Source organism: Phymastichus coffea, unplaced genomic scaffold (assembly GCF_024137745.1).
Source record: "Phymastichus coffea isolate CEN01 unplaced genomic scaffold, Cenicafe_Pcof_1.1 PCOF00100, whole genome shotgun sequence".
NCBI lineage: Eukaryota > Metazoa > Arthropoda > Insecta > Hymenoptera > Eulophidae > Phymastichus > Phymastichus coffea.
Window position 1 is genome coordinate 962,372 of NW_026706911.1, and position 9,937 is coordinate 972,308.

A 9,937-nucleotide genomic window follows, 5' to 3' on the forward strand; every position below is an offset into this window, starting at 1 on the left:
ACCGCGCCTATGCGCTTTACCATATCAATGCGCGCTCATTCTTCAACGCGTGCATGTATATTACAGTTGAGCCGTGCCTGCGCGTACGCGAGGAGGATTAAGGTGTTATTTACGATAATCGCCCGAAAGCATGTATATACTCCCACGTAGGATTCCTCACAGTTACACAGATGTAAAGAAGAAGCCCTTCTCGCGCGGAGTCGATGTTGGATATAGCTGAGGTTTTCTTCTCGAGAGAGAGAGAGAGAGAGAAGCAGCGTAGGGTTCATCCGCCTCCTGCATATCTCGTTTACCCCCCTCTCTCGCGTTCGCCCGAGAGCCAACATCGCGTCCTTGTATATTCTATTAGAGGCTCCTCGTGTGCGTGCATTCTCTCCCCTCCTCGTAAAATCTTCGATCGGCCAGAAACTCTTCTGCAGATGCGCTTTGATCTTCTTCTGAGCTGTCTCGTGTCGTGTCGCTTTCTTTTCCTTGCCAAAATTTGAGTGCTTCCCGAGATATTGAGGCATCTCGTTCTTGTTGTCTCTCGATGCGCGGAATCGAGTCAAGTTTGATGTCTTCAATTTTGCGCAACACCTCTGTCGCACAAGGCGAGCTTCTCTTCTGTATCCATCCCCGATATTCTTTATTTTATTGTTCTTTAAATTTTCCCTCGAGCACCCTTATACCTCGGATCCCTTTCTCTTTATATCCCTCGCGGCTTTTCATTTTATCTCTCTCTCTCTCTCTCTCTCTCTCTCTCTTTCTCTCTTCGCCTTGCACCTGCGCGATCAGATTCATTTGGATTGCGTTCGGCATATTTTCTTTGTATTTTTTTGAAATTCCTCGTTATTAACTCTCCTCGCTCATTACTCGTGGTATTATCTTGATTCTTTCAACAACTCGACGCTTTGCAAAAATGCATGCACGATAAATTGAACTTGGGTTCGCATCGGCGATGAACGTTAATGCGGAGCATACGCGGTTGATCGTGCGTTAGATCGATATTAATCGTTCGGCGTTCCACGCTTTCAGCATGAAGAATCGTAAGCTTTGGAGATAACAAGACTTCGAAGCGTCTCGTTTCGCGAGGCCGAGGCGAAAACTGTCGTATCAAATCGCGCGCGCGCGCGCGCGCCGCAAAAGGTTCGTAAACATAATGACCCCATAAATATCGAAGGGCAATAAAAGCGCCATTTTCCGCACGCAGCTCTCTTATCGACGGCAAGAAAGAAAGGGAGAAGGAAAGGAAAAAAGGCAAACGGTCGATGTCGTTAGCCAACGGTAAAACAAGCTCGTGCGACTCTTATCACCACGGAAAGCCAAACACTTCACGCATTTGTCTCGTATACACACAGCGAGCGCTTCCCTCGTATATCTTTCGTCTGCTTTACGGTCTTCTTCGGCTGTGTACTCGGTTCTTCTATCTATAAACTCCTCTTCTTTGCGCGACCACGACGACGACTGGTACGAACGAAAGAGAAGTAAGAAAGAAAAATAAAAGAAGAAAGAAGGCACGTGAGCGCGGGCAATTTGGTCAGGAAGAGGCGGCCACGCGTCCGTATGGCCTTGGGTATCATAAAATATCGCTCGCTCGTTCACTTCTGCGGCAGACGATAAGCATCGAGCGGAGAATACATCCTTGAAGCGATAATCCGTAGGCTTTTATGGGAATTCGCCGATATACATGTATTATTATAACCTCTTTTTATTTTTACCCTTTGCGAGAATTTTGGCGCGAGCTAGATCGTAAGGAGTTGAAATACGCAGAGCGTGTCATATTTCATTGTAATTTAACTTTCAGTCATCGAATTTTTCCACTTTCACCGCGAGCTCGCGCTTTCACGAGAGAAGCTGCGATCGCGTTAATTCCTCGCTAATTAATCTTTGCGAGCTACGGTACCTCCTTCGCCTACTTTAGCGATCGCTTACGCAACTAATAATTTTATTGTTCTTTTTCGGGGGAGTTTTTTTATCTTATACCAGAAAAACTGTCTCTGATTATATTAAAAATAAAATGAACGATAACAAGAAGGAAAACCCTAACTATATTCTATGCCATACCGCAGTCACACTTTCCTGGGTCTCGTCGCCGTCGCTGTTTATACAAGATTCCAGATTCAGATTCGGTTACCACACGATAGAAAAACCACTATCGTCGGATGCACGCTTGTCCTTTCAAAGTGTTGTTATGTAAATTTTCAGGTATAAACTTCTTACGTCGCATTTGGAGTGCCGAATTTTAATGACGTGCAATAAATCATTTATAATTGATCGATATTTGTGCAATTAAAAAAAAATAATTTTTCATCAGTCGACAGTACGCAGAATGAACGAGTCGTTCAAAAGCATTTCCATACGACGAACTATACCACGGAAAGAAAAGAAGGATATACGATTTGTTTTCAAATCAAAGGAAAAAAAAGTTCAAGACCCATTCGACCTTGATGGAGAAGGAAGAAAAAAACATTTCACTTTCTACAAGGAAACGGCGCCGAGAGGAATGGAAAATTTTTTTCCAGATCACCAGGCGAATCCATCAACATCGCCATCATCATCGAAGGAGTTGCATTGCACGTACAGACTAAGGAAGTCGACATAACGGCGCTCGCTCGCGCAGGTGAATCAGCTACAATGTAACGCGATTTGGCCATGACACTTCCGTTCCTGTCGCGCACATTATGAGAATGTCATTAATAATTGACGGCCGCAATGTTTTACGATCCAGTTTATAATCGACGCTGTGTTATTTCACAAGGGGGAAAAGCTTGAGAGTAAATATACTTAACGGCTATACACACACTCACGAGGAGATGATTGACGGTGTGAATGTGTGATGCTGCATGTAACTCGACAGATAAATCATCAGTAATTTTCAGACAGCCTTTATGACTCGACTTATACACTAAACTTATTTCTCGTCGTTTTGGCGGATAATATATAACGAATAAAAAAAAAGAAAATAAATTCGAGAAGATCTGTTGCTCCGTGAGTAACTAGAGTAAATAATTCATCTTCCATCAATATAACGGCATCTTTGCACGCTGAATATCAAATAAATTACACGTTAAATAGTAACTGATGATAAAAGTAGTCGCTGTACCCACGCTCACAACCAGGCATCTCGTTACGCCTGATAATTGTTCGTTTCGAATGTCGCTATCGCCAAAAACGGCGATTCGTGCGTACGTATTTCGTAAAGGAAAAACAACTGAAGCGGACAATCCGTATGAGAAAAACATGAAAAGGTATCAGGAGGAGTGTGTTTTAACGAATTTTTTCTCGTTTCTCAACGAGAGTCCGACACGTCTACGTATACGAACCTGCTCTCGGAGGCAAACAAAAAAAAAACTGGTCCAGCACTTTCGCGCTCGCGGCCTTGCCGATAAAAATTCGTCTCGTCTGCAGCGCGTGTATGTAACATACGATCGTAATCCCAAACCTTCCCTCCCGCGAAAGTTTTCACTTTTCTTCGGACTTTTATCATCGTGGGAATGAGTCAATTATACGGCCATTGATAGTTTTGCGCTGAAATTTTTTGAGAATGTCTTCCGCATTGAAAAGCGCGCTCAGTTACGTCGAGAGAGCGAGCGAACGAGCGAGAGAGAGAGAGAGTCAATTACGTGTTATGACAATTACATAAAAAATTTGCACGACTAATCAGATTTATATTTCGATACATCGATGACAGTCGTTCAGTCTCTGTCATGCCGAATGACAGAAAGTTTGTTCGATTGATTCCTTCGGTTCGTTGAAAGTTCATTCACTCTCCGATTGTTTTTTTACGGTCTGGACAAATCGGCATTTTTTTTTAATAAAAACTGATCGACGCGATACTTACTTAGCATGGCTATTGTGCAATTTGAAAAATATTGTTAGTTATCAGGAATGCCGTTTAATAAAAGCGGAAACGTCGTACTAAACAACTTGCGAAAAACTTCTTGTTAATTTATTGAAATTTGAAACTGGAATGTGACTACCATTATAATACGAATAGTTCAACGATGGATCAATTGAGCAATTGAACTTGTCGGTATACGTTTTCCTTTTTTTAATTTGACGAAGAGTATCGGACAGCTACTTCGCAACGGAATATATAAGGAGCAGTTTTCACGATGTAGCAATTGTTCTTCAATCTACCTCATTCCTGTATAATGCAGCCATTAGACGAGAAAGAAAAATACAGTACTCTTCCTATATAATTTTTCACAGCCGACTAACAATGGGACTTGAGCGTCAATTGATAGTGTAGCACGCGACAACGCATTTCTCATGCACGCGAAATATACGCTTGCGTTTGCTGCGTATCACTCGTTAATCCCGGCTTTCCTTCTTTCACCTCGCCTCGCATCTCGCGTTCTTCGTTTCAGGCGCGCTTCGGCTGACGCGAAAAACAAATAAAATAAAATAAGCATCACTCTCCTCGCTGACGGCGATGGAAGCATTAATCACAATCCACGGCACGGTAGCTCATTGCATTGCCGAATCACTGTGTTTCCGCCAGGCGCGCGCGCTGCAATTAAAATCCGTATTACGCGCCGCTCGCGAGAGGTCGTTAATAGACGGCTTATCGAGTACCCCAGCCATGGCGCGGGACCAGCGAGCGAGGCTGCAATTTTCGACACAACAATCGTTAAAATCGACTCTGCGTCGCGTAACGCCCGATCTAATAAACATTCTAATCGGCCGAGCCAAGATTTTCCCGTGTGAAATGATTTACGGGCAGCTCCTATTAACGCGGATAAATCGCTGCGTCGGCCCGCGATGTATAAACGGGAGGCATTCTCAAAGAAGCTGTCCCGCTTTACTTGTAATAGGCTATTACCGATAAAACGGCCTTTTTCGCACGTACGCATGGCAATTATTGCCGCGCGAGGCCGTCGTGTACACACAATTAACAAGCACATATCATTATCACGATGATCGGAGTATTATTACCTTTCCCTATCGAACGACCGCGACGATGAAAAAAGAAAAAAATGCTTTGCGTGTGTTCTCGTAAAAAAGCTGACGATGGTGATTTTCGTTGCACGACGAGTATAAAATCCAAACATCAAGGGATAGCAGCAGCGCGAGAAGAAGAGGAAAAGAAGGTTATCGGCCACACAATGAGATCAATCAATTCACACACTATTGTACTTAGCACGTGATAAAACGACGCTACATTGATTGATGGTATGTGACGTCTCTTTTTTCAAATTCGATTCGCTTATCATGGATATATATACATATTTGTCGAGTATGCTCCTGACGTCATAACATTAGAATGCAATCAGATTTCCTCACTGGACTACATTTGAAGACCGGTTTTTAAACGTGATTTGGGGTATTTCTTGCTATTCAATAACCAGTATAACGAATATACGGTATTTCGAATGATTAGGTCTTCCACTAATACACAAAAATCAATCGACTAGCCTCCATTACGAAACAAACGTAACTGAATGTTCGCCAGTGAAGAAAAAAATCTTGACGACTTTCCAATGATGCTTAATCGACATCGAGAGACACGACGAAATAAAAGCAATTCCGAGCATGAGGCGCTAAAATAAGGTGGCGGTCGTGTCAATTGCCGACGGAATTAGTGTCGTGATCCCCCGTTCTCCTCTCGTTTAGTCGTGGGAGAGTTAAAGTTTGTCGAAACGAGAGAAAGTCGCGCCTTCTTTTTCGTAGTTCAAAGGTGAGATTACCAAGTCAGATGTGTATGTTGTTGCGCGGAATCTTATTCAAGCATTGCTGCTTCGTTACGCGGCGCGTGTACGTATTAAGGCGATGTTGCTCTAACTGGAAAGTCGGATACGTTGACGTTCTCGCCGATTACCTGTCCACAGACTCGCGATTCATCAAAACAAAGTACTGGTCAAACCTTCGAATTCCGGTTTGTGTTTGTATTATAATTCGTATCGCGCGAAAAGGAAAACGTTTGAATGCGGAAATGTTGGTCGGTAAACAAGAGAGTTACTGCAGGTTGAGTAAAAACTTTCAAGTTGCACGGCGTATCAAGGAGGCAGTAGTGAATGGTAAGGTGTAGTTACCTCGCGTTTGCCTCCTCGCTCTCTTTTCACGCAGGTGCTCTCCTGCGTACCGACCAGAGATACCTACTTTATCAGCGAACAAACACTAAAAAGTGCTCAAGCTATCAATTTTTTATTGAACATTGAAATTTTGCTCGCCGTCATCGTTCCATCACGAATTCGCCGTCTTCCTCTCGTACCCAAGATCGAAACAGTATTCAATCAATTGCACTTGGTATATCGTTATCTCTACTATGAATATAATCGATAATCAAATCAGTCACTGTGTCATTGAGATCAATTCATCATTGCAACGCAAACAACACTCATCGCAACGGTACTTTCCGTTAATTATCGCCGTCGATCTACATTAACAATAAAAGGATAGAAAAATCTCCACTTACAGACGACACAGCAGCATATATATAATAATACAACAAACTAAGTTTCCGTAGACTGCGTGCGAGCATAAAAATAAAACCTCGAAAGACAAGCTATCTCCGCGGAGTGATAAGACAGGGATCTGCCGAAAAGCGTTACCCGATATTTAGCAGTTGCATGCTCAGCAGTAACTCGAGAGAGAGAGAGAGAGAGAGAGGGGGGGGGGGGGGCAAGAGAAACAGAGAGAGCATCATTAAATGTGAAGGTGAAGATCGAGTAAAAATCCAACCGGGATCGCGTCTACCGGCATCTGACTTCAAAGCACCGCGCGTAACCTTCCGGGACACAGAAGTGGCAACTCGCACATTTGTTTTTTAGGGGCGTAGAAGGGGATGTTCGCTTTTATATAAGCGAGCGACATTCACGCGACGGATGTTGCGAAGCTTTGCAGGCGTAGAGGCAAGAAATCTTCGTCGGGATAAAAGAAAAATCAACGACCGAAGTCGTGCGTCTGTTCGTTCGCGATCGCTAACGAGCGTGAGCAATCCCCCCCCCCCCCCCCCCCCCCGTGTATGCACCAGCTAAGCCATACGAAAACCAAGCGTTTCCAAATCAGCGTCCAATATCTAAAGCGGGCTTTCGCCGATGCAAAAGTGACCTGGTTTTCTCTCATCTCGGCGATAACTCATTGCAGTTAGAACTCTCCCCTTCTCTCGAACGAGCGAAAAATTTCGGAAATCGATACGTACGCACTCTCTCTCTCTCTCTCTCGCTCTCCGCGTTTCAATCAATAAAGCTGCTACTGCTGCTATAGCTGGGACGACTGGTCCGCAACACAGCAGCTAAGAATACGCACAAACGCGCGTCGATGAGGATTAATCATCCGATGGGTTTCATTGGCGTTTGCCTTTATTTTTTCACCCCGAGCTTTCCCGATTCGATGCTCGTTCATATTGCATTTATTTTTAGACGGTGATTTATGCGTTCGGATACTTTTATGCGTCGTAACTTTGAACGTATACATTTCGCGAGGAGCGTGCGTTTCTCGTTGCTTCGCCTGTGCGTTGCGAAATTTTGGATTGTTTCAGACAACAGAGTCGTGATTGTCCAGCTGGAATCATTGTACAGCGATTCGGCTGGCCGTTCTTATTGTTATCGAAAATATTACGGAGAAAATATGCAGCGCAAGGTAAGCGATAAAAGCGCTCGTGTCCCACTTTCAAAACTCTCCTCGGTACAACGTTCTCTCTCTCTCTCTCTCTCTCTTTCTCTCTTTCTTTTCCGTGTGTGAGTGTGTACAACGAATTTCCACAGCTGCATGTTGCCGCGCGCGACAGATGCTGAACCGACAATAAAACTAATTGAGAGTTGATTATAATATACGTGCCGTTGAGCAGCATCCGTTCATAAGAACCGCCTGGTATAATACACGCGACCAGCCGTAAAAATGCTAATTACAGCGGGGAGGAAGCCGCAAAGACGATAATCGTTCGCTTGCTACCGCCACCGTTTCTGCTTCTTGGACAAGCGGCTTCAGAAACAGTCGTTTCTTGCCTGGAAAATACCTCTCCAGTCACCACGTCTTTCGAGCTCGCTGCTCGATTCTTATTTTCGGCTGGCAACACACCTGCGAACGTTCTTTATCGCGATGGGAACAAAAGGAATTTTCGGTAAGCCTCTATATAGGGGCGTTGGACGGGGGGGGGGGGTATACGTATGTATACCTGCACATTGGACCCGAGAAGCCGTTACTTCCTATCCGCGCGCAGCCTTTGTACCGAGAATGGAGTTGTACTTGGCACTCGACGTTCGATCGTTTTGAATTAGAAACCTCTTCAACGGTTTTTCTCTCTTTCCAGAGTGGTATTTACAACGATAACGATTGGAGAACGTCTCAATCGGTCTCGAGCGAGCGAGCGTTCGTCGCTGTAAAAGTCTCTTCAACAGAAGAAAAAAAAAACAGAAAATCGAATTGCTCGTAACTATTGGACAAAGTCAATGTTCTAAAGTGCATAATTCACGCATAAAGTAGTAAGAGGCTGTCCGATAACGAGAAATGCTGCAGCTCTCGCTCTCGACCCACTGGAAAGGCTTGTGCGACCGAGTGAATTTAAAATAACACGAGGGCGCGCCCCAACCGCCGCTAGAACGCTCGCGCAAAAATGCCGTTCCAACGAATCGACTTGCCGAGCGCCGCGATTTCCGATTTGCTTCGTCGAGAAGCCGCACGCGACCTTGGAATGGTTCTTTTTCGTTGTTTTTACTTTCCAAGGATTTTCTCGAGCACCTCGCGAACGTGCGACAATGGCGTTGCGCGCGCCCGAATTCCTCCCGGGCGCGAAAGCATACACACGCGGGCGAGCGTCGCCGCGCCGAGCGCTCGGCTAGTGAACGCGCGCAGCCGCCTGGCATTGAAACTCGAATTGTCGTCACTTAGCTGCAGCTCGGAGCCCATTGAAGCGGCATCGATTCACCTTAGAAGCTGGGGGATCAGAGAAGGAGAAGTGACGGGCGCCCGTAACACAAGCTCGCCGCGTTCGTAAAGTGCACACGCGCAGGTGGTACGTGCGCGTACGCGCGCTCGTGGCTTTTCAGCTGCAACGCGCACGCTCCCTTTTTTTTCCCTTCGTTCCGCGCGCGTCGCGTGTACGCATATGGCCAGCGCGAATTTCCCTCTTCCGCTCTCGCTCGCGAGCGCGCGCGCGTGTACGATATTCCAAGGTGAATTCTTCACGCTATGCCAACTCGAACTTCGCGCTTTCATATTTCTCCTTTTTCCATTTCGTCCATTCGCGTAGCTTTTCCTTTTTTTTCTTCGAATGGTGCCTTTGTTCTTTCCTTCGTCCGTTAGTTTGATATCGCTGGAGATACTTCAGTTGGCCAGCAAACAACGTTGTGCCACTTTGATTAGTTCTCGCTGGAAACTGCACTTTCCTTGGTCGCTGGTTCGGTTTCTGCTGCTGCCGATACTTAGCGGTGTTTGAGTTGGAAAAAGCATGACCTTTCCACTGACAATTATTTTTCCACTTGCGCGAGGTCGAATCGAAGAATGACATCATTCTGACTTTGAAAGTAAAAGAAAACACCGAAGTGCCCTGGGAAAGTAATATACGACGCTTCCGCGATGTCCAATCATTTGATCCGGGCAAATTCAAATAAGCCATTACGCGCGTACACAGTCTCGAATATGTCGCTGCTTATTATCGCGCTCCAGTTCCGAGCGAAGCTCGTGTGCCTCTGGGCAATTTTTCTCCTTTAAATCGATTCAGCAAGAGGGATTCCTTCTTTTTCCCTTCAGCGTCGCATCGCGTCGGCTCCCAGTCAAAGAATTAATTGTTTCATTGTATGTAAAAATAGCGCACGCGGTGGCTTCCTCCTCCGTGTATCGCGAGAACGAGAGTCGCTTTTAATTAGAGGGTTTTGGGATTTCGTTCGAATTCAAAACGATATGCGGTTGCATTCCGTCGCGCGTATAATTAATTTATCTAGGACGACGGCGAAACATTGTCGGAGGCGCGCGCGTATGCGGCGGGCATTCCAAACCTCAAAGCAAATATGAAAGG